General features: G+C 44.3%; 1 long non-coding RNA gene across 1 annotated transcript; it reads left to right on the plus strand.

The window, feature by feature from the left end:
* Positions 1–162: 162 nt before the first annotated feature.
* Positions 163–11,000, plus strand: LOC115352860. The gene is made up of 3 exons (XR_003927295.1): positions 163–363; positions 886–970; positions 10,844–11,000. It is a non-coding gene; the product is annotated as an uncharacterized LOC115352860 (long non-coding RNA).
* Positions 11,001–25,428: the final 14,428 nt, after the last annotated feature.

Here is a 25,428-nt window from a genome sequence, read left to right on the forward strand (position 1 = left end):
GTCCTTCGTGACCCGTGCCCAGTCCTAGGTCACTGTTGTACCTCCGCTGCAAACCGGGTATCAGCAGTTTGTAGCACTGCTTTTCTGAAGCAGGGATTTGTGGGGGGGGCCCAAAGTCGGATGGGAGTCAAAGGGTTGGGACAGGAGGGAGGAATAATTCACTCTTTATTTTCCTGGGAAACAATACTGTGTTAGACACTGGTGTTGCAGTGAAGATGGCTGAACAGAGAGAAAGCTGTAAACCCTCAGGGAGTTTCCTCTAAATTGTCAGTTTGTAAGAGCTAAGCATCTCCACCACGTGCTGAAGCCGATGTGAAGGACCCTTGGTCAGAGCCTGTGACGACTCAGCAAAGATACCAGCAGGTAATGTGATTTGAGCTGCCAGCTCCTTCATTTCTTTCTCTGCCCCTAGAGTAACTGCATTATTTTTTATCTTTAAACGTTCCTGCTACATGAAAAAACCCCACCAATAGTACCAGCTCTGAGACATGCCAGCATATTTGTATGCTGGTGTATTTAGGAGTAAAGCTGTTGGAGTTCAATAAGTATAAAGCAGCACTTGATAAGTGAAGTAGTGGTAGTAGTAGGCTATTTAGATAAGGGAAAGGGAGGTGCGGTATGCTGTCAGTAAGTACTTTGCACCTTGCGGTATTGGCCCCAAATGAGGTTGGCCCAGGCTCTTTTTAAGGGGCTGGATTTCCTGCAAGTTAAATTCCTTTCCTCAGACTTGGAGGACACATCAGTGTTATCTGCCTGATGGGAGGCAGATTTAGATAATGAAGTGTACTTTGCTGCAGATCTGTTCTTATCACTGCTGCATTTGAAGACCATATCCGCTAAGTGATATGACTCATATATCACCTCTGTTTGTCCTTTTCACCTCAGGCCGTGGTTGCACAATTCATGACTGCTGATATGGGATCGGTGCAGTATTGGATCATCCAGCAGGACCGGCTGGGTCTGAAGCAAGGTATGGATGTTGATCACGTTTCTGCTGAACTATTGATAGCACACATGGTAGTTGCAGGAAGAAGGATAGCACCTGCTCTGACATAAAGCTTGATGGGACAGAGTTAATCTGGTACCCTTTGGGGTGCTTTCAAATGGGCATAGTGACTTTATGTGCTTTTGCTATGTGGTTGTGCCATTTTTGCTTTAGCACCAGGATTCTTAAGAAGAAATTTGCAGTGTCACTACCCAGGGTATAGATTCTTCCTATGTACTCTTCTTGTGCCTGTAGCATAGTGGGTGTGTATCAGAGATACATTTGAAGTGTGGCTGGAAACTTGTGAGGCATCCCTTGATCTGTAATGCCCTGGAGTTCTACAGTCTCTGCTAGATGGTGCAAACATGCTAGCACTGGGGCATGGATTTAGGGCCATCCTTAAGTGGCAGCACTGGCATAGCTGTTGCTCCCCAGCTCCCTAGATGCTTTATTCCACAAAGAAATGCTCCCTGTGACCAGACCAGCGCTCTGCCCATTCAGTCCTGGTTTCCAGTCTCTCTTTGGCCGACATCTGCACATAACCCAGAAACTCACTTGCTCCCCTGAATTACAGGAGAGAAGCCTTTCATTTAGTCTCTAACCAAGCTCTTTGTTCAGATCTGTGTGCAAACAACCTCTGCTTGTCAGATTGCAGTTTCTGGGTTACTGGTCTGCAGAGCCCTTGCTGGTGTTTCAGGGGGATTGGTGAGCTTCTAGGTAATGGGTTACCTCTTTGCTTCCAGCTGCTAGAGAGCACAGAAAGAAGCTAAAAATACATTTCAGCCAACACCTAATGTCACTTTGCCACGTGAGGGGTTTTTGCAGTTGCCACGGGGATGTTAAGCAATTGCACAGGGGAGGGAACATAACCCTTATTTTTGTGAATAGAGGGGGAGGTGCCCATGAGAAAAATCCCTCTATGAAAAGGCTGTGGAGCCCGGTGCTTTGATGCCTGTGTTGAAAAAGCGTGCAGCTAAATACTCACAGATTTAGACCAACCAATCGTGTGTGAATGCTATTTTTGGAAAGCACAGCACAGAAATATGGCACATGCATCACATGTGAATTGGGAAAGCGCAGTCTATTTTTGGAGCCTGTTTGCATATATGCTGAGTCAAGGTTTGCACACAGAGCAAGCCTGTACCTAACATCTCTTAAATCTGCTTTAGCAAGGTTGTTAGCTTTCAAGCAATTTGTGGGTCCCACAAAATCCTTTCTCCCTCTGATTTTACTAACATCTCAGCATTGCAGGGAGATTAATTAGAAAAGCCAAAAAAATAATTGAGAAAGGGAACCACAAGAAAAAGGGAAAAAAATTAGTGTTGAAGGGGGATGGGTTCTGCAAAAGTAATAGCTAGGTAAGTGCAGAAAAGCCAGAAAAGCATTAGAAAGTATGGAAAGGCAGGAATGGCTCTGAAAGAAGGTGGGAATTTTACACCTTATTCTATCTTTGCTAAAGCAAACCTATATAGAGAGAGCAGCCCCTAGAGAAAACAGGACTCAGAGAAAGAAGCTGCAAGAACATTGCATGAATTACAGCCAACCCTGGCTTTGTGGGCATGAAAGAAAAGCCCATAGGTTACTAGGACTGTCAGGCTGCATGGCAAAGGGATGCTAGTTGAGGATAAAAGACTGGCTGGCTGGTGTTGGTCTCAGTGGATGGGCTTTGTTCTGCAGAACACAATCTTTTGCAGACTGCCTTCCAGAGCAGTGCTGCTGTCCTTCCAAATGATGAAAACTAGAATAGAGGTCCCTATATGGTCTTTATCAACTATTTCCAGGAGGCAAAGACCTCAAATACTGGAGGCAGTTAGGCTGCTGCAGACTCCTGTGGTCATTAGGGGGTCTTTAGGTCCTTGTCTTCTTCTGTCCTGCCACGCCATTGACACCACTGCACTCCAGTGCTCCAGTTTACCTTCTGCTGGTGGGAAGCAGCAGCACAAATCTGCAGAGGGGGTGGGAGTGGTGCTGACGGGGAGGCTCTGTCCTCTCAGGTCTGGCTCTGGAGAACCTTCTTGGTCCTGTGTGCATGGAAATGGGATTGCAGGCACGAAGAACATGGTGCTAGCACACCAGCAGGCACACCAGCCAGACAGGGTGGCTGGAACTTGGCTGGGCAGAGGCCAGGGCAGGACTATTCTTTAAGAGAAGTTAGTCATAGCCTGCAAACTGCAGGCTGCGTTATCACTGCCCCTGAGACCTGGGTAAAGCGTGACATAGCGAGGCTGAGCGAACACAGCATGCTGGGGCTGGCCGCCCAGTCGTCCTGCCTTACAGCAAGGGCAGCACACAGGTGAACAGAAGGTGAGCTGGGACATGGCACAACCTCAGCTGGACTCTTTCTCTTTACCTGCCCATTCCTACTTTCCAGCAAGTCTCCTGACTTGGAGGGTAGCTGTGGTATGAAACCAGAAAGCAACGCTACAGAGAGCTGCTCTGCTCTGGGGAGATGAAGGTGACGTACCTGCAGCTCGCTGGAGCCATTCCCACAGTTCAGGAAAAGGCAGGCTGGCTTGTTTGGAAGGACCAAGATAGATTTCTGTTCAAATAAAAAACAGAAGATGGGTGGAGCCAGGCAATATTCACAGCTTCTACTCATACAGCTCTGGGGGAAGGGAAGGTGTTTTCATACTAAACAAGATGGGAAGGACAGCAAGGGCAATCTGAAGATTGGCTTCTTGGTGGAGGGCCAGATGAGGTCCAGAGCAGAAACATCCTGTATCCTTCACATCAAAACCAGCCCTGCAGAGTTTGTAGTGATGTTTCAAAGCCCTTGTCCTGGTGAGGTTGGCTGTAGAGATTGACCCGAGTGCCATCTAGTGATCTAAAAGCATAAATAAGTGGTATTCCAGCCAAATGACCATCCCACACTGCAGCAGATGCTCTGCACAGTTCAGTCAAGAAAAGCAGAGAAGCAGCCCCTGTTGGTGAGGTAGTCCTCCACTGAGTAGACCACAGTTTCCTGAAGGCCAAGTCTAGCGATGTGCAGAAGAATGGTTTGACATCAGACATGTGAACAGCTCAGCTGACTTCAGCTGAGCCCCACAAAATCTGCACTGCCGCAGAATGTGCAGAGTACTTGTGTTCCCAAAACGTGGGCAGCACGCGTAAACCCTTCTGTTGCAACCTACATGAAAGGTGACAAGCTCGATCCATGAGCAGCAGGCATCAGGTTTTATACATTCGCCCAAAAGCCTTCTGAGGTCGCAGGTGTAGAAGGATTTGACTAATATCCTATTGTATTTCCCTCGGCCAGTACTAGATCACCCTAGAAGCTGCCTTTCAGAGGTAAGCAGTGCTTTCTGAAACCCATCAGTTGCGGTGCTGGTTCAGCTCTTGCGTAGCTGCTTAGCACATGCACAGCATATCGTCTGTAGGACTGTGGGTAGACATTGCAGCAGCAAGGGGGAAAGACATCAGCCCTGTTTTCCTGCTCCCCTGACAGGAACAGCACTGCCACCGTGCATCTTCTTACAGGCTGCTGGGGGAGCATAAGGAGCTTCAGCAGTCTAAGGTGGAGGAGCCTTGGAGCACGGGCTACAGAGGAAAAGGGAGCAGCAGTATCCTGACACAGTTAGCATCCCTCTTGCGCTGATAATACCATGTCATGCAGCAGAAAACAGTGCAGAGATGGGATTCATGCTGATCTCTGTAGGGGGGCACTGTTGACTCAATTTGTTTGTTCAGTTGCTAGAGTCATAGATGTCAACATAGAGACAGATGTCAACGTAAGACCTGACACATAGCTACAAAGAGTAAGACACAGCATGAAGCACGCCTGGCAGACTGCCTCCCATGCGTGCACTTCTGGTGTCTTTAATCCTGACGGAGCTAGACCCACGTGGTCCTTTCTGCGCCCTTCTCTGTCTAGGTATATGTAGTTAGGAAGAGTCTGCTAAAATGACATATATTCCATTTTTCTTCTTGTAATCAGGGAAAATAAAAAGTGAAATTCACTCCATCAAAGAAAAGAAAATTAGGTTTGAAATACACATGGGATTAGGGAACTCAAGCTCAAGTCTTGAAAGTGAGCCTGAGTTTAAAAGCAGAATGGCTTAAAACAAGAATAGAAAATGCAAATGTTGATGTCATTTCCAAATTTGGAAAGTGGATACCAGCCAAACACATGCCACATAACAATGCCCACAAAACAAAACAAATCAGAATTCCCCTCTGATTTTCGGTGTATGCTAACAAAGGCTTGAACACATATCCAAAATCTGTGGAAAGGCAGAAGAAAATCATGCAGGTCTCCACTTTTAAGCAGTTCTACTAGAAAACCTTTTTCATTTTGACACCATTTTGTTCTTCATATAGCCAAACAGAGAACAGAAAGCAGCACTTTTCCAGATCTTAGTTTGCACTGGTTTCTGATTAGAACCCCTTAGGTTCATAACCTTCCTTTCTGCAACCATAGATCCTCCACCCTGGAGCCTAGGTTGACTCTAAACATAACTTGGAACTGCTGGAAATCTGAGCGGTCATTTCATTCAATACTCGGCTCATTTCCGGGAACTTTGATGAACCTAACCTGAGAATCATGCTTGTAATCAAATCTAAGCAGAGATCAGTTTTGCCTGGGTTTTAGTTTCAGGTAAGACGGTGTCCACCTTCCTACCTGTCTTCACCTTGACCAGGCAGTGGAATGAACATCCAGCTATCTCCTTGCATATCGTCAGTAGCTTTTCAGGTTATATAGCCAGCCTCCTTGTCCTGAAACTAGTAACACACCTATTTGTGCTTCATTCTCATAAAATTTGCTTATTCTGGTTGGCGTTCCCTGCAGCTGACGTGGTTGGCTCTGTTCAAGGAATGACTCTCTGCCCAGATGGTAGCAAGCCTGACAAGAACTCTTTTCAGAGCTATGTACAAATCATGCTGTCTTCTTTTGGATGGATTAGAGTCAACAGCACCATAATTGCAAACCCACACACCCACCTCTGCAAACTAGCATTCCAGGACTGTGCAAGCAAACAGAATGCCTGCCTGACCCACACAAGTCTGCCGTGCCAACAAACCTCACTGAGTGTAGGCAGAATTAGAGATAATAGATTATTAGCTTAATTCACATAGCGTTTCTTGTTCATAGCATCAGAGTGGCCATTTTCCACTGGAGAAACTGGGGTACAGCAAATCAAAATGCTTTTTAGAGGTCAGGCACACATCCAGGAACAGAACATTGGACAGTGACTGCGTGACTGCCCTGTGTACAGAAGTGATGATCTTAGTGTTAATTCAGTGCCTTCTGTATTGCTTTGCAAAAATAATGTGAAAGGATACTTGTGTTTGCATCCTCTCTACTTTCAGATTGTCTTAACTGTCTGACCGCTTATGTCTGAAGAAGTATGCCACAATCTCAGGGGACTCTATGGTGCTCATAAATAGGTGATTATCAATAAATTGCTATTTAAAATCCTAGTTACGTTAGCTTGCATAGATCAGATAAATAAATTGCATAGTCTGTTCTGTTTCTGGATTGCAGAGTGTCTCAGACTCTTGCTGGTCTGGAAGAAATAATCTCATCAATACATTTAAAATGGACTTCCTTTGGATATTGTGAATGACTCACTTTGAATGTACTGCTTCTTTGAACTGCCTGACCACTAGACTTTTTTTTTTAAGAAATTAGTTAATTCACAAGTTTTAAAACCAGAGCTTGACTAATAGCTTTTAGAAGCAGTGGGGCTCTTTGGTACAGGATTTTTCTTTTCAAAGCAATGCTACTCTTACTTGTGTTAATATGAGTGGTAAGTTCTGTCACACAGGGCACCTCTCTCTTGTGAGGACATAGTAAAATCCTCTGGTCATTGACACACAGCATCTCTTCTAGAGCAAGAAGGTTTGAAATAAATAAGCAGCGAGCTTCCTAGGGTATCCCAGACATGCCTGGGGACTTACAGGCATGGCACATGGCACTGTCCTGAAGCAGTAGCCAAAAGTCAAAGCAGGCACATCCTCAGCCATCTCAGACGGCATCAGATGTCCATGATTAAGCAACTGAACTGAGCCATGGATATCTTGTTCATAGCCAATGGAGCCAAGAGAGAGGTTCTGCTTGTCCGAAGCAGGCTTTGGCTGGTGGTCAGCTGGGTCAGTGGGCTTCAGGAGCCTGCACTGGCTGGATTTGCTCCAACTGCAGACCAAGCTTAAAGAACCAGCCTGCATTATAGGCACTGTCACAGGCATGGTCTTCATCTTGAGCTCAATCTCTCCCCAGCTGAGATGGCAAATGAGGTTGTGTAAATATAAGCCTGCCCCAGTTCTCATTGATAAGAGAAGGAAAAATGAAAAGAAGGAAGAATGAGCTGCATAGACTGGTAGCAGTCTGGGAAAGATGTTTTGGAACATCACTGCTGGGCATCCCATGTAGTTTGAAAATACTAGTTGGTACTTTGGCCAGCTGTGCACCTGGAATTTCACATATATAATAAAACCAGTTATAGCTACCCTTTTTCAAGACCAGGGCTAAAATATACTCTGCCTTGTGCATGTCCGTTGGCTGTGTGCAGTTTTGCACTGAGAATTATAACCTAGCAAAAAGTATATTGTTACCATATGCACAGCATAAGTCACACAGTCTACTACTAGCGACGGTAGTAAAGTAGGCCATTTTGAGCACTACACTGGTTTTGCCTGCTGGGCTGTCGGTTGAATGTGTGAATAATATATGAACAACAGCTAAGCTCATTGTAACTTTTGGGAAGAGGCTCAACTCTGATGCTGTTCTTAACATTTGGAGTGGAAGTAGCTCCACTGAAGCTGAGTAAAATCCAGTGCTATCTGAACCTGGTCCACAGCATGCACCCATCTCCCTTTGGGTGACAGAACTGGCAACAACTTCCACCGTGTGGCACCTGTGTCTGCAGGTGGCCCATTGAATACCTCTGTGGTTAAAGGCAATAGAGCTGAGTTGTATAGACATGCATCCAGCAAAGAGCACTTGAAGCACATCAGGAGCATTGTTGGCTTCATTAAGACTACGTGCATGTTTAAACAGCTGCTTGAGAGCCCAGTTGGATCAAGTTTTATGTATCTAATAAAGAGCCCTGAAGGTTGAGGTTCATCTCTGAACATAACTTTATTTGGTTTACGCCATCCATCACATTGAAATAATGTTGCTGTAGGGTAGGAGATATGACTATTTTTATGGCTATGTGTAATATTTTCCCATCTCACTAAAGTGCCTTTCTGAGCAGTAAATGTGTAGGTTCCCTGCTTCCCTGGGTCTGAAGGAGCAGAGGAGGCTGGCCGGGTGCAGTGCCTTTTCCCTGTTTATACAAGCAACACTGATGGAATGGTGGAAACGGGTGGGCTGTAAACTGGTAATGATCAGCCTGAAGATGCCCTTTTGCAAGTGGCACATCAGCAGGCTGATGCAGAACAGGATCTTCTTGTTTACACAGCTCACCATCTGCATTGAAGTGGCACCATCCTCCCATCTGCGTGTACAAACCTGAATGCTGTCCCCACGAGCAGCGCGCCCATTTAACTCGCTGTAGCCTTCTGAGAAACCAAAGTCTTCTCACTGTTCCGACATTATCTTTTTCTTTCCCAGAACTGCTGTAATCTGGACCTGCATGACACAGTTGTAACCATTTAGTGCTAGAAAGATCAAGGAAATGAAGCAATAAATGGAAATGGAGGACTCACTCTATTCCATAACCTGCTGAAGTTGCACTGCGAAAAGCTTTGTGCCTCCTGTTGGTCTCTGCTAGACTCTACCTAAGGAAGAGCCATTAGTTAAAAAAAAAAAGATTTTTTTTTTTTCTTGGGTAGTGAAGACAGGAATGAGTCATGGTCAGTTGTTGCAGTCAAGTATGCAGTCGCCAGAGGATTAAACTGTGCCACAGACGATGACAAGGCCATCAGTTGCAGTTAAACACTACAGCCTCCATGGACTTAATCACAGCCAGGTGCCATATTAAACATGGCTTGTCCCACTCTGAAATTACAAAAGTGATGATTATAATTGTTTCAGTGAAGATATCTTTATCAGATAGTGTGCTATGCTGCAGTTTTCCTAGCAAAGGCTAACATGATCATCTAATGGTCTCACAATGCAACTTAAGCTATGGGATGGAAAGGACTAGGAAGCAGTATCTCCAGATGAAACCACACTTTGTCTAGCTGCTGGTTTTTTTCAAGTCTGCAGTGACAGAGAGGATTGTAAAGAAGTATGTGCGTGAAGCCTAATAGGTTAGCTGTACAGGAACTTCTTCAGTTTGGGCTCATATTTTTGTTTGCTAGGCAGGAGTTCTGAAACTTGCCTGCTCTTGGACCAGTTGAAACACAGCATTATTTATGCCTCTCAGACAGGGACAGATCTCAAACATCTGCAGAGATCTGCTCTGAGGCAAGCACGGTGGCATCTCATAGTTCCCTTAACAAAACTCTTCCCATTTCCCACACCCGTCCTGCATCTGTGTGACACGGGAAGGCAGGGGGACAGCGGAGTCACCAGCTCTTCCCTGACATGATGGTGAGTGTCTGTTAGGTCACCGAGTTGTTGCTGTCAGAAGTGTCCCAGGCTTAGCCTCTGCCCAGATGGGGCTTGCTAGATCCTTTTCCTCTCCTCATGACCCATCCATTGTTATATCTGTTCTTTCGTGGATTTAGGCCTGTCAAGGAAGTCTTTGCTTTCAGCTTGTTTTTAATGATTCTTTTTAATCCTTGAAAAACAGGTAATTATTCTGCACTCCATGTCTAGCTGAAACAAATGCTATCTCCTTTTCCCTTGCAGCCATTTTTCAAGACCTGAAACACTGCCATAGCTCCAGTGTTCCCCAGTGTCCTTAAATGCAGTAAAGATGTTTTCTTCTTCAACAGTTTCTACTCTTTCTGCTCCCTTCTGACAAATGAAGGTGTCTTTTCAAATGTAAAACAAGCAGTTCTTTTTCTTTGTACTGGTGAGTGGTTTTATATCAGGATTGCTCCTAGAGAGGATTGCCAAAATCTTCAGGAAAGTGGCCCCACTTTCTGCTTCTGGAGGCTTACATCCTCCTTTTAGAAGCAGCGATTTTATGTATCTTGCCCTTAGCTCGACAGTTTGTTGGAGAAAGCAAGGCGCTGGCTCCAAAGAGTACCTTTGTCAGCACCCGTTGTGCCAGGCACTAGCAATCTGTATTTGCAACCAGCTTTCACAAAGCAATGACTGTTTCTTTCTCATGAGACTTCTGCTGCTACGTAGATCTGAGAAGCTCATGTAGACAGCCCCCAAGCCCTTCGTTTCCCGGTACAAAGACCACTGGTAGGAGTCGTGTGTGTGAACCTGCCACCGTGGTCCTGCCTGCAGTGCAGATATTCTCTGCAGTGCAGTGCAGAGGTGATACAACCACCATGCGGTGCAAGTGGTGTTCCTGTGTGCATGTCTTCACCTAGCCCTTCGTCCCTCCTCAACTCAGCATCAGCCTGAGCTGTCTATGTAGTAAAGGACTTTCTTGGAGTTTTGAGAAACTTTTTTCTTGTTTTCTACTCCAGCTGCAAGGCTGAGGTACTTTCTTATGGCAACAGTTTCTCTACCCCTTTTTGGTCAATATAGAGACCTTGATGCTCTGACCCTTCTTTCAGGTCATTTCATGATCTAATTCCCACCGAGCATTAACACTCAGACAGAAATACCCTGAAGAACCAGAGACAAACTGAGGTGCATGCTGCTTGCATTGGGCCCAAGGGCTCCCAGCATTTGAGTTGCTCGAAACATACAGTTTTTTGTAGACTCTGTTTTTTGCTTAGTGGCGGGAGGCATGTATTGTACTTTATTGCATGTTACTGTTTCAAGAAGGAAATGTTGAAAATTTTCAATGTAAAGCTCGGATTAAAATCCCAATTGTTTTCACATGTTTAACTGCCTCACTCTAGGTGCCTGGAAATGAATCAAAGGAGCAATGGAATCTGGGTCATCCTATGGATGTGGAGCAAATCCTGGAGAAGAAAAGACGTTTCACTTTGAAGGGAGTAAAACTGATACTTTGCAAGGTACTTGTGAAAAACCTATGGGAAGACAGGCCAAATCTAGTGAAAGGTGGGAGCAGGTCACAAAGTCCTTATGCACATACAGTTTAACAAGCCAGCACAAACTTTTTGCACTTTTCCTCAGCTTAAGAAAACCTGCTTGAGGTTTCTTACACTGGCGGAGTTTTCTTACCCATAGTGGGAGTTTGTTTACTGTTACACATTTGTTGAAGGTGTGAAAGAGCTTTTGTAGAAAAGATGCTGGTAGTGAGGTAATTAAAGGCAGGGTGATGAACGTGACAGGCCTGCTGTGCTAGCTGTCAGCACTGGATTCACGGCTGTACAGCGCTTGTGCTTCCTACACCTACGCTGAAGGCTTTCTGTGCCTAATCCTTCTGCTCCCCCATCCCTGAGACTCACCCCTGCCCGTCTCCCAGCTCCCCGGAGGGAATAAGAAATGGGAAGCGCAGCCTGAGATTCCCGCAGCCATTCTGCTGTGCTCATCACTAGCCAGCTCCTTCCTTCCAGCCTGAGAAAATGGGGTGAGGGTAGCTCCGCTGGCAGTTCCCACGCTCCTGCTCTTGTCATAGCCCCCAAAGGCAGAGATACGGGGTTCATTTTACTTGGGGGGGTGGCAACTCCCCATCTTACTGTCTGCCAAATCTTGCAGTGGGATTTGAAGGATTAGATTTGGGGGCTGACGTAAGTGGCTGCTAATGCTGGAGCTACCCCCAGGAGAGCAGCAAGGAACGGACCCAGCTTGGTTGAGGTGATCGTGTTTGTCTGCTGGGGACCGACAACACTCTGCTGTTGTGGTCTGAGAGTCGGATAGTCTCTGCAGAGGGTGCTTGCAATGGGAAGCCAGCCTGTGTGTGTTATTTACTTTCTCTTCGTGGTCTGGCAGACCAAAAACCTTTGAGAGTGCACCGAGAGCGTGTACGTGTGTTGGAGGACTAACCCATCTTCTTCAGCTGGAACTAAACATTCCACAGGCAGCATCTGAACTCCTTGGGTGAAAGGCAAGAGACAAGGTCCTTTGCAACAGGTCCTAAGGCTAACTGGAACCTAGGATGGGAACCTAAGTAATGCTTGTCTCTGGTAGATTTATACTGTTTTGACCTCCACTGTCCCTCACTGAATCTCTGCCTCCTGCGTTGTTCGCTGACTTCTACCCTGCTGCTGGGAGTTGGGTAGCCTTGCCTGTACCTCAGCAGCCTTGCCAGCCATTGGAGCCTGAGCTGATGGAGGCAGGGTTAGGAAAACATTACTTTATTTCCTCAATAACGAATTACTGTCAGTTCTCGATCCGTTTTATGACTACCAACTAACCTGTAATTCAGAGCTTCTGTGAGTGTATTAGCTGAATTTGAACAGCTTCTGGTACTGCAGTTCCAGCCCTCACTACTCTGCACTAACCACAGCTGCCTTCTTGCTGGAGTCTCCAATTTTGGCTTTGGTCAGTGAAATTCAGTAGCTCTAGAAGATCATTTTCCTGTTTGGTCTTCTGAGCTCGCGTGGAAATGGTGTCGCTGATTACCTAATATTCCCTAGAAATGGGGTGGTACTGTTTTTCTAGCCCCATAGTATTAAATTAGCTCCTCTTCTGCTCTGTGGGGAACCATTTTGCCTTAGTCCTATTCCAGTTCTGCCAAAATCCTGACACTCCCTTTGAAAAAACACAAAGCTTTCATTTCTAGTTTGCATTAAGGATTAGACCATGGAGTGAGGGAGGTGGGGAAGGGTATTATTTGATGTTGGCAGCTGCCAGGGTCTTCCTCTTCCCTCCTCCGCTGCTGGGGCGTAGCACAGTTCAATGGTGCTCCGTACACAGGGTGTAGTACAGCCACTAACTCATCCTGAGATTCAACGCAAAGATACATGACCAGTTTAAATGCTGGGACATGCCCACAGAAACGATACAGCAGATTGTGATTACAGTGGTCTTTGCATACATCAGGTCAGTCTGAACTGGAGATATATGTGTATATGCATGTGCATGTTATGTGTGTGTGTGTATATAGATATATATATATGCACACACTCCTTTTTGTCTGCAAGCAGCTAATATGACTGCCTCTGCAGCACAATGAGATATTACAAGCTTCTTTTGTTAGTGGTTGAATTCATGGCTTTGTTTTGACAGATGTCATCCTGAAAGAAGGTCTACACAGGACTTTGTGGTGGAAATTAATCAGTGCAGGTCTCAGATGCCAGACATTCAGACCCAAGTAGGCTGCTGGAAAAAAGGTAAGGTACAAAGAACCAGCTAGATGTGTCTTCCTTCCATTTGAGAGTCAGACAGCAGTGCAAGCTGCAGGAATCAGGACAATTCACATTCCTTTGGGAATCAGCTTTCTGTATTTTGTCAGAATTTGGGAGTATACTGAGCAAGTAGCACAACTCCAGACTGCTAGGTACCCCCTTGCCAGTGATGCCAGAGGTTTCCCCTGCTGGAAATTATTCTGCTTCTGTTGCCAGCAGTTAAAGAGTTATTGTCCTCTTCCCTTTGGAATTACACATTTTTGCCACTCATCACTGTGGCTTGTCCTGTCAGAAATGAGACCCATTTCTTTATCCCACTGAGAGTCCACTGCCAGAAATTTAATGAATATGCTCTTCCAGCTGAGGACATCCCATTGATTTCTTTTTTTCCCAGCAAGAAGAATCTTTGTGCTTCTTATTCTTAGTCACATGGTCAAATTCATGTGTATATGTTTTGCTGTTTCACACACTAAATTCTGCTTTCTGAACTTTGCTTTGCAAAGGTGTTGTTATTACATCTTTTCACTCTAAGTTGTCCTGTGTCTTTTTTCCACGATAGCCTTTCTTTCATTCTAATGTGTTTTAAGCAGCTTTATGATAAACCAGTATAGCAGCTGTCAAGGGGTTAATGTTTTCCCTTCTTCAGCATGTAACAAGTCAGAGAACAAGAAGCCCAAAGGAGAACCTTTGTGTTCAGTACATAAACAAAAAAACCCAAATAGATAAATAAGTGGCAGTGCAAGAATTTCAGCCAACTTTCACTGTTCTCCAGGGCAGTTACAAATCAACCGGAAAAATACAGGCAAATATTATCATGCAGAGCATCCCTATTGGTGATAGATATGCTGAGCATCGGACCAGTCATTTACAAATCTTCCTTTATTTATGCTGCTTAGAGGGATTTGCTGAATTGATTTTAATTTCTCTTTTTTTTTTTTTTTCTCTTGAAATACCTCCCAGCAGTAATTCACAAATACCTTTCCACTCAGAGGTCAGTAAGAGAAGGTCATTTACCATGTTTTTTTAACTAACACCATGCTTAGACTGATGGCATCAAGGACTATATGGAGAAGTAGTAGCTTTTATTAGGCCAGCTGATAAAACTGGAAAACACAGGCAAGCTTTCTGTCACACAGTACCTTCATCAAACTGAGTGCTATGTTTATTATCGTGTTACTCCTATGTAATACTAATGTAAATCTACAGAAATCAATGGAGTTACATTAGCATAATAGTAGGGTACCCCAGCAGTAAATCAGGCCATGAGTTGTTGTGGTTGATGAGCTCTGAAGCAGAGCTTTATTTCCTGCAAAGGTCAGGGTGATGGATTGTGCATCAAATTTTGCCTCCTCTGCTACATGTTTATTTCTAAATGGCCTTTCACAAAACAGCAAAATAGGGCGTATCTTACCCTTCCACACAAGCTAGAGCTCTTCTGAATTGAGTCAAGATGACAAATGAGGTCCTTGATCCTCCCGGATTTGACAAAAAGGCTGTGTCTGTTGCGGTAAACCCACACATGTCTGGGAGCATTCCCGGGTGCTGGAATGCGACCGCCTGCGCTAGCAAAGCCTTGCAAGCACCCAGGCAAGAACTTGACCTGTCCTAACTAGTACTCCAGTTTGCATGCAGCCATCTCATGTCGATGGACATGATCGTTTACAAGTGCAGATGTAGGTCCTTCCATGCCAGTTGGCATCTCTGCCTGAGAACGCTGCTGGTTCTGTACAGTGCAGATGTAACTAAATTATCTGAGGACAAAAGTGTGGCGAAACAGTCAGAACCTCCTGTACCTCACCCACCCACAAGGATCAGGTCTGAAACTGAGGAAGGGTTTTGTTCAACATCTCCCATTCAATCTCTGCCATTTTAAAACTGTATATTTTATAATACCGTTGCCCTAACTTGCCGGAGGAGGAGAACCAGAACAAGCATGGTGTCCACGTGCAGGTCCACGCTCACTCTTTCATGATGTCTGGGTGGACCGGGTATGAGTAAGGCTGAGCCATTGCTTCCTACTCTACCAGCAAGTAGTCCTCCTCATCTTGGCCCTTCTTTAGCACTCGTAAGATACTTTGAGCCAGAACTGCCCCTCTGCTATGGTCACTGATCAGAAGGGGAGCGCGTGGGTCATGGGTCTCCACATCTGACTCATGTCATTTCCCTATCTCAAAGGGTAATTAGCCCTGTCCCTGATGGATATGCAATACATTCAGTTTTATACTCCTTACCAGCTAGTTAAAGAGGATTTCAGCAACTAGGAAGATGAGACAGCAGTGCACATGGATATATTGTGGTGATGGTGACAGGGAGATCTGCAGGCAAAATGAATGGAGGTAAAAAGAGAGTTCAGGGAGAAAGATGATGCCAAGATGACGGATCACAAAGATGAATGTGAGCTCCAAGTTAGTGTGGGAAGCCGCGGGAGCTTGTACAATCTATTTGCTCTAAGGAGAATTTTATGGTTTGAAGGCATTTAGCTGGTGGAAACTTTGAAGAAAAACAATGTTTACTGAAGTCAGGCAGAGAGAGACAGCTATATTCGAGGGCAGCGAGTATGTGAGCATCAAAGTTAGATCTAACAGGCTTAAATTCCATGCTGAGGACTACAGTGACCAGGCAAAAAAGACGTGGGATGACTGGGTAAAGAGAAGTAAAGATGAAGCTTTTGGATTTCACGTCCTGAGACACTATAAATGGAAGGAATTCTCTGACACGATGTAAACAGCAAGTATAGAAAGGGGGTGACTGAAACTGAGGGAGAGTGAAAGGATTAGGATGGATGCCCAGAGATGCCACGAAATGTAGAGGTTGATCCTACTTGGCACACAGTGTTCCACTCCTTCTCCTGCATGTAGACTTCTTGTTGAATACTGAGCCCAGGCTCCTGGACTCTATGAATAGTGCCTATAGGCGGTAAGCCTGCATCTCTGTGGTGAGGTCTGAGAACATACATTCATGTTTCTTCACAGTAGGTTTTTTTATTTTTACAACCTCCTTTCGTGATCCTTAAAGGCTTTATAAGACACAGCTTGGGAGTGTTACTCTACGGAAATTGCTCCTGCAAGCCTGACCTCAAGACTTATGACTGTCCAAACCAAATATAAAACCCATTAATTTTTTTTTTTTGAATTATTTTTTCTCAGCCACAAAAGTGCTCAGAAGCCCAGATCAGTAAGCCCTGGAATTCAGGCTGAAAATACAGCAAACTATTCAGACTGCTTCCCTAACAGATCACAGGGAAGACAGAGATCTTTTCATTTGTGTTTTAAATATTTTTACAGTGTAAGACTTTATGGAATATTAACACTGAAATACAGAGGTCTGAAAAGTTGAGACGTGCCAGAACTGGAGTAATTTGTGCTACAGAGAGGTTTCAAAATCTTTGCAGTGGGTCAGAAGCAATCTCTGAAGATTTCCCCTGAAGTACGAGAGCAAGTGAGCCCGCAGTGGCTGGGAAGTCACCAGTGACATGGGAGACCCAGGGATGAGGTCTTGCTCTGCCTTCTCCAGCGTCCTCTGTAAGTGCCCCAACCCCAGAGCCATTACTGTCTCTTACTCCTTCCTACTGCAGCTGCTCCACTTTCCATAAATAATTAAATATTCATTGAGGCAGGGACCTGAACCTCAGTTTCCCACATCCTGTGTGAATGCCTGAACAACAGCACTGTCAAATCAATTGCTTGCAAAACACTCTTCTCTCTCAGCAAGTGTTTAAGTATTTATGCAGGTTAGATACACTCTAGCAGGGAAAACTGTGAAAGACCTGCTCTGGGGCAGAAAGTACCCTTCGGATGGGGAGAGGGGCTTTTTGCTCGCACACAAGAGAGACAGGAGACTCAGGCTGAAGTTCCCTGCCTAATCCAGGTGCTGAGAAATAAACCCCCTTGTTATGTATGTGGTTAGTCAAGGAAAATATGCTCTTTCACACCCCTTTTTACCAGGGTTTTCCTCCTGGATCCAAGAGCTCTGTCTCCCCAGAGCTTTCATTGACTGAAAGCACTCCCATGAAAGGTTTCTTTTTGTCATACCCACATTTTCTAACAGTAAGCCCTTTGCTGAAAACCTAACAAGCAATACAAACTAGGGCTTGCTGCAGCCTGGCACTCCAGATTAATGAACAGCAAGCAACATACATGAGCTAACCATCCTCTGCTTAAAGCCTTCTGCAGGGAACAGAAACCTCATCCTTTCTCGGGGAAGGCACAGGGAGGGGATTCCAATTTTTATCTCCTGGACTTCGTATCTGTGCCTGGAAGGAGAGCATGGCTTAAGGGTTAGAGCTGTAGTTGCAGACAGAACATCTAAACACAGACTTGGCGCATCCCGAGAAACAAAACAGATGAGAGTCAGCTCAGTTGTATCAGTGACTGGGTTAAATTTCCAGCTTTGCCTGTAATGACCTCGTTTGCAAAGCAGGGTGCTGCCTCCCTGACCCCTTCAAGTGAGGGCAGAGGTTTTCAGCTGTAATAAAGGTGGTGACTTGCAGCAGGGGATTAAAGCTACTTAGAAGAGACAAAAGAGGACAGAGAGTTGTTCACTTTTGTCTAAAGACAACCAGCATTTCATTTATGGCTTCTGTCTGGCTGTAGCTGTGTGTCTGGTATGTCTAAACTGAGAGACTCATGGGTCCTACCACGGCCACCAGGTTTGCAAATTGGCTGGAAGGAAGAGAGGAAAGTGAGGAAAGGAAAAGGAGATATTAGTGAGAGAAGATATTGGTGAAAGATACACTAGTTATGCAGACGACACTTAGAATGAAGGAAATTCCATGCAGGTTGACAGAAAATAACAGAAACCTTTTAGCAAACGGCGCTAAAATCTTTTAGAGCTTTTCCCTGGGGGAGGCACTGGAGATGAAACCCACATGTGCAGCAGCACGGGGCACGTCCCAAGGCACTTTTTGGCCATGCCTCCGAAGGAGCTACATCTGGACTTCTCAGCACCCATCCTCCCTCACCACAGTGCCCAGAGATCCCACGGCGCCGGCAGCTCTGTTTGAGTTCCCCTGCTCCCTGTGCAGCCGGGGACTGGTATGCCTGGGGGGGGGGTCACCGCTCTCCCCCGCACAGGGAGCCTGGGGGTGAGGCAGAAGCACCCTACGGGACCCCAAATCCAAGAGGCGGCAAAGTAACAAGCAGCAGCGTGGCTCGCAATGGGTTTGCTCAGCCTCAGCGCCGGCACCGCTGAAGGGGACAGCAGAACTGGGGTAGGAATGAGTGAGGAGGAGGACGGCAGAAGAAGCTGCCCTGGTGTGTGGGGCCAGCAGAGTGGAGGGAGTGACGATTGTCAGGGCTCGAGCGTGAATTAGGAGGTGGTGACAGCTAGGGTAGGGCTTAGGGGGTGGCACAGGGAGAAATGAAGAGAGTGCATGGAAGTACAGTATTGCCAGCTTACTCTTACGAGGCTCAGGAATGAAATAACTGGCTCAATCTTAAAACTTCATTGATCCCAAATAACACCGCAGATGGAGGTGACCCTTTTGGCAGCGAGCAGATGACTGCACACCTGCAAAAAATGTAGATCTACCTTCGTCATGTGTTGATTGTAAAGCTAGAAAGGGCTTCTCTGAGGGTAGGGGTGCCCTGTACTCCAGTTTTGAGTCACAATTCTTGAAAGGACCATTGGAGAAAAACAGATCTTCCTGACCATCCTAGTGGTAGATTTTAATCTATTTTAATGGTGGATAGTGAGCCCAGACCCTGAGGTACCAGACATGCTGTTGGAGAGAACACAGCCCCAGTTCACACAGCACTGCCTTGGATTTCCTACTTAGCAATTCAAAACCTTCATGGGGATGCTTTGTACAACCTGATGTTTGATGTACCTGGAAATGGCAGTCTGGCGGAGACCTGTTGGATACCAGATCAGGGTATTGGTGCGGGTAAGCAAAAAAGGTCATGGCAAAAGGGGATACAGGGTATACTAAGTTTAACCCTGAGAAGGAGGAGGGAATGGAGTCTGAGGCTGCAGGCTAATCTGATGAAAATGTAAAGGGGAAGCCAGGACACAGTGGAAGAGGGTGTGCAGCAGGGTGGGGTAGGGAGGAAGGTGAATTTGGGTAAATAAAGACCCTGGGAAATGGAAGGGAAAGGCTCGGGCTGAGAACTGATTGAGAGAGAAAGGTGCAGACGGGGGTGCAGGGGAGAGATGGACTGTGCAAAGCTGAACCTTTGTATGGCTAAATGAAGAGCCTGTGACTCAGAGAAAGAGCCCAAAGAGAAATTCAGGGTGTGCAAAGGAAAGATGGCAACGTTGGAAGCACGTGGGGCAACAGGGGTCAGCTCTTACAGGCAACGGGTGGATGCTATTGTGTCAGTCACAGTACTTTTACCTCCACGAGACTGAACAAAAGTTTTATCAGTCCTCTGCTGTCAGGAAATGCCTTTGAAACCTACAGATAAAGTGTTCGGCATATTCACCAGCCAGGCGCCTGTGCTAGGAGACTAGTATCTTCAGGCTCCTTTGTTTCCAGAGAGAGGGTCCTCCAGGGTGGGGGCAGAAGGATGGGAGTGATTTGGTGCAAATAAATTAGACCCCTGCTTTGATTCAACTGCCTGGAGAATTCACTCCCCTTATGGGAAAACAACATCCTAATATAACACTTAGCTACAAATATCCCCTTCTCTGTTGTAACACAATACATCCCATACTTACTGGGTTATCTATTACAGCTGTTTGTTAATAGTGGTTAGTCCTTTTATTGGCATTATCTGCCTTGCGTAAACAAGACATGCAAACCAGAGACCAGAACAAAAGGCTTCCTAATCCAGTCTAAATGTAAAACTGCCACACGTAGTCTTGTTCCTACTGATGCCAGCGATAACTTTCTTGCTGACTTTAGTGGGAGCAGACTCCAGGCTTTCTAAAAGTAAACTCCAGAAACAACATCTTCAGAGAACATTTTTCTCTTCCCCTCAGCCACAAAGCTGTTGTTGTTCTTCAAGGACAAATATACAAAGTCATTAGGGAAAAATGCTGTAACAGTGCTTCAGAAGTTCACTCTCCAGGAGAGTCAGTAAAGTATATTTCCTTTAAGTCTCAGGCTACACGTTACCGTTAGAGAAAGCTGCAGAAGTGGGAACAGCCCTCGCAGGACCCGACGGCAGCTGGTTTATAGGATGTGTTTTAACTCTCCTCGGAGCTTTGAACTTCAAAAGTGTCTTGGAGTGCCTGCTCTGAAATTCTCCTGCAGGTGGGACAAACTCGTAACCTCAGCAGGTAGAGGGCACCTGGTCGAGCGGTGTCTGGGCCATGCAACCCTACGGCTGCAGGGCAGGAGACCATGAGGCAGGTGGTTCAGAGCCTCTTTTCAAATGGGCTGCAAGCGGTTGAGAGGGCAGCACTTAATTAATTCAACAGTGAAGCTTTCTGCACTTTTTTTTTTTTTATGCTGCTAATAATCTGTTAACGTTTTAAACCTTTACCTCTGAGGTTTTAATCCTGTCAGGATCTACACCCACTTTTGCCAAAAGAAAAATTCATTACAGCTTTTTTGTTGAACTTGCATTCTCAAAAATCAACACACCAACTCTCTGTTCCCCCCGGGAATATTCTGCCCTTCAAAACCCAGTTCCTCTGTGACAGAGCTTGCCAGACTGCCGTGGATTTATAGTATTTTCTGTGTTTTCAACTTCTAATAATCCTGTCTGAGTGTAGAAATTGTGGATCTTTTGGCATTCAAAGCTGTTGGAGGGCAGCTGGGCACCTTGTATTTGCATGGAAGACTTGACTTTTGCGCCCTCATCATCCATGGCTGATCAGTTGTCATTTTGGGACATAAAAACACACCTCTGGAGAATCAAGGGATTCAGGGATGGAAGTAATACAAGGGAAGCATTTGCACATGGCAGGCTGGATACAGCAGGGGCAGGGTGGTGGCAGAGACAGAGATGCACCTAGTCACGTTACATCTCAATTCCTTACATTACAGCACATACTGCATTGGATAAGAATACCAGGGAGAGAAAGGAGAATCACCATTCCTAGCCCCTGTCCTCCCCTCCTCGTAAATCTATCCCTGCATGACAAAGTTAGATCTTTCCATGAGGCACTGCAGAAAAATAGAATATGATAGAACAAAATTTTTCGTGCATAGGACAAAGCTGCCCTCAGGCAGTTTTAACTTGTCTTACTGACATTTAAATGGCCTAAATCAAGGTGACAGAGATGTTAGTGGCATTATGTGAAGAACTGTTCTGTAGGAATGAGTTGTTCTTTAGAACAATTTATATTCAGCGCAGAGAATTAAGCATAAGTGGGTTTAACATGAGGCTCACATGTCATCATTTTCCAGCTCTTATTATCTGTGGTGTGACTAATGCAGGATTACTCTTCATCTGTGCTCATGACTAACTTATCTCTGTCCTGTATCCCGCCACAGAGCCTTGTTCCAAATTGCCACTTAGAACCTTAATTGCTGCTCCATCTCCCAGAGAAACGAGGTGCGCGTGATTGTGTTCTGTCTCTCCTTTCCCATCCCGGGACAGCATTTGGACATTTCGCAGAGGGGGAGACCACAGATTCCTCTACTGGGGAAAAAAGGCTCACAAGGGGTACTGCCTGCTGGCTTGCTTTTCTCTACCATTTTCTACACTGTGGTTATTGCTTGAACGCTTTTAAATTCCTCAAACAAGTCTTGAGGATGGGCACAATTGCTCATGCATTTAATATTGGACAAGAAGGCAGTTGATGAGGGTGCAAGGAATCTACAGAAGACCAATGCAGAGTTGGAATGATTGACTTAGTTGGCTTTTTTCCTTCTGCTATGGGTTTTATTCTCCCAGAAGATGCTGCAGAAGCTCTGTTATTAGATGCCAGAGTGGTCAAAACTAATAGCAAATATGTTACTAAGTATGGTCCTTCACTGCTCTGGGACAGAAGTAGTGAATGAGTGCTGGACCAATTCCACACTGAATTACATGATAAAAGGATATTTCTACATTAAAGGTGATCTTTAGTATCATGAGGATGGATGTAAAATAAAGCTGGGAAAAACATATTCTGAAGAAAGGATAAATTTTTTGCTTCTACTTACTTTTGGATAACTGTTGGCTAAATCAGAGCATTTTACAGGTTGAAAAGTATTAACATTCATTCCAATACAAAAATTTTGCAAAAAGCCTAAATAACTCCCTGGGGGGGAAAAGGGAAAAAAAAAATTGGGAACATTTTTTCCAAGAACTAGATTTATATCTGAGGCCCTGATTCAGCCAAATTCTTATTATGCAAGTTTTTAACCTTAACCATTTGAGCAGATATTACATAAATTGAACTGCTACTTAAAATCAGGCATGTTCTAAAGATCTTGGCTATCAGAATCCTGAGTCAGTCACTACTAAACATGTCTGCACTCTGATTAGCTAAATCCATCCAATTTCAGAACAGATTTTTACAGAACAATTTGTTAACTCTATCGTATTCAATACAAAGGTTTCACACTGGAGGATAACATGTATTAATTGTTGTTTAATCCCATCACTTCTTGATTAAAGTATAAGTAGAGTCTCTGAAATTCTATCTGAAACATAGGAAAGTGTGTGTGGGGGGTTTCCACATGCAGTAAAAGACAGGATTAAAAATTGGCCTGACAAATCAAAATTTAAAGGGAAGAAGGGGAAGAAGGGGAACTATTGTTCACATTTCCATTACCTTCTGGTTTCAAACCAAAATGGTAAATAAATAAATAAATAAATAAATAAACAGACAATTTCAGGCAAACCTGAGTAGGAGTTCACTCTTTCTGTTTGACAATTAAATTAATTAGCCCTTTATCCTGCAAAGCTTAGCTCTGTGCCTGAATCATGTGAGACTTGATAGTCATGCTGAAGGTTAAATCCACTTATCAAGATTTGCAGTGCTGAGCTTTCTTCGGCAAAAGAAAGACAGCAGGCATATAGACTGACTTTAATGAAATGTTGAAAATGGCAGGATGCAAGGATGATGACAAAAGAGATGAAAATGCACATGCTGACAAGGACTTGTGAGTAGGTGGGTGGCTGAGCTCAGCCTCCAAGTGAGCATGACTAGAAAGGAGGCTAATTACTTTCATTTGTCTGGCACGGTGCCTGTGTCAGATATCAAAGGGTACAAACAAAAGTTGTGAGTTGTCCAAGCTCCATGAAGAACAGACATTCCTAAGACTCAGAGGACTTCGATCAGAGGCCTAAAAGGATAACTGCAGGTTTCAGGAAAGTAATATTTTGGTTAAAATTTGTATTCAACAAATATTCTGTGTCTTTCCAGTCAATTTTCAGACAACGCTCTATGTTGGTTTTTTTTTAACTTGGAAAGTTATTTTAAAATAGCTGCAGGATCCTAGTATTGGCGCTTCTTTTTTATGTGATCACCTGTGCAAGAACATTGAGACCAATTCCCGCTTCTGCCACAACTGTTGTGTGCTGATAGACAAGTCAGATACAGGCTGTTGTGTCTAACATTCAGGTGTGTATCATATGATATGCATGTTAGGTACATGTCTCATTTTCCCATAAAACAACCTCTCTATCTGTTTGGATTGTAGACTGTTTAGGCAGGGACTACTAGATCATTTAGACTGCCTTGGTTGGCATCACAAAACAATTTATTACAAATTTGCTACCTTACAGCAATATTAGAAATCAACAGATAAGTGATCTGTATCCTTCATTTTATGGAAATGCACAAATATTCCAGGCTGCAAAAGGCAAAACTGCACGAGACAAGATGTAGGTATAAACCTGTTGGTTTTGTGAGAAAAAAAAGTAATTATTTCAAAGAGAACTATAAAGAAAAATTTACCACCTTCAGAAACTAAAAATGTGATTCATAAAGAGAGGAATACGGGAAAAAACGATAACAAAGCTATCAAATAATGACATTGTCGCATGTTCCCTGGGGACTTCTTAGACTTCTTGAGGGATTTTCTGATGATAAATTCCTGCTGTGATCCAAATCCTATGGTGTGATTAAGTGCCATTGCCATCCCTCCTCAAAACACACACATTCAAATGGAAATACTGATTTTTCAGGCTGAAAATGTGATCACTTTAAGTCTGAAAGTCCTATGGGTGCCTCCTATAAAATGGGATTTTTCAGTTCTGTCAAGTGAAAAGGCTTCGGGGCAAAATAAATGACACTGTTGTTTGCGTTTCCTGACATGCTGCTTACTCCACTGTTTAACCTGCTGCCTTGTCTTCAACATCTTCCCTCCTCTGGTCAGAATCAGTAGTTTCACAGGCAGACTGCTGATGCCTTAAAATCTCTTCGTAGTTACTCATAGAAGAGGTGATGGAGTACTACATTCTTTGTTTCCTCGGTTGATTAAAAAACTTCTAAGGTAAAAAAATCTTCTCAGCCATAACAATTATTTTTAAATGTAAAAAAAATAATAAAATGCTCCAATCTGAAACAAAATGTTTCATTACAGCACCAACAAATAGCAGCAGTTTTATCAGAGTTACTCAGATTGAAATGGTTCACATGGTTCAACAAATGAGAATTTTGAACTCGGGTTGGGTTAATATAAGAAAAAACACTCCATCTGATTTGTCTTAGAGGGAATTTGAAAATTCAAACTAAAAAATTAATTTTGACAAGAAGGTGTTTAGCTGTCTGCTAAAAAGATAATTTGAAAGCACATTTCTTCAAGGTATTTGTATTCACGTCTCTAAATGTGTACTCTGATTTTAAACACTGGAATTCAAGCTGATAATTAAAATTTCTGAATGCATAGACCTGACACATTTTCAGATCTGCTCTACATCAGAGCATCCAGTGTTTGAGTTGTTGGAGTCCCTGCTCAGCTGGAATGCAAGTAGTTCTTCTTTATCCAACCCAAGAGACTTGCTTCGGACATTAGTATGGCTGCAGACTGTTTCAAATGGTCATTTTAAAAGAATCTTTAGAAATAATTTTCTGTTCTGGGCTACAACAAGCTGAGGCCTTTGATTACTTTCTTGTTTCCTCAGGACTTCTTTAGTCTGCTTGGATGATATTAATTTGCAACCACAATATTATGGGATAAAGTCCGTTCCGATTCAGGTCAGGAGGACCCCACTGGCTTTAGCATGAATTGGATTGGGCACAAGTTATTTTGAAGTCCTTTACAGAGGGTTCAAAATCTTGCTAAAAGGCCAGTGTTCAGAGCCTTTCGTCTTTGCATAACACATGAAATAATATATGCATAGCAGAATCTGATAGGAAATTCAGTAGTATTGCAGTGCTACATCTGAGAGAGGAGCAGGAAATGG

This window comes from Aquila chrysaetos, chromosome 17 (assembly GCF_900496995.4).
Source record: "Aquila chrysaetos chrysaetos chromosome 17, bAquChr1.4, whole genome shotgun sequence".
Classification (NCBI taxonomy): Eukaryota; Metazoa; Chordata; class Aves; order Accipitriformes; family Accipitridae; genus Aquila; species Aquila chrysaetos.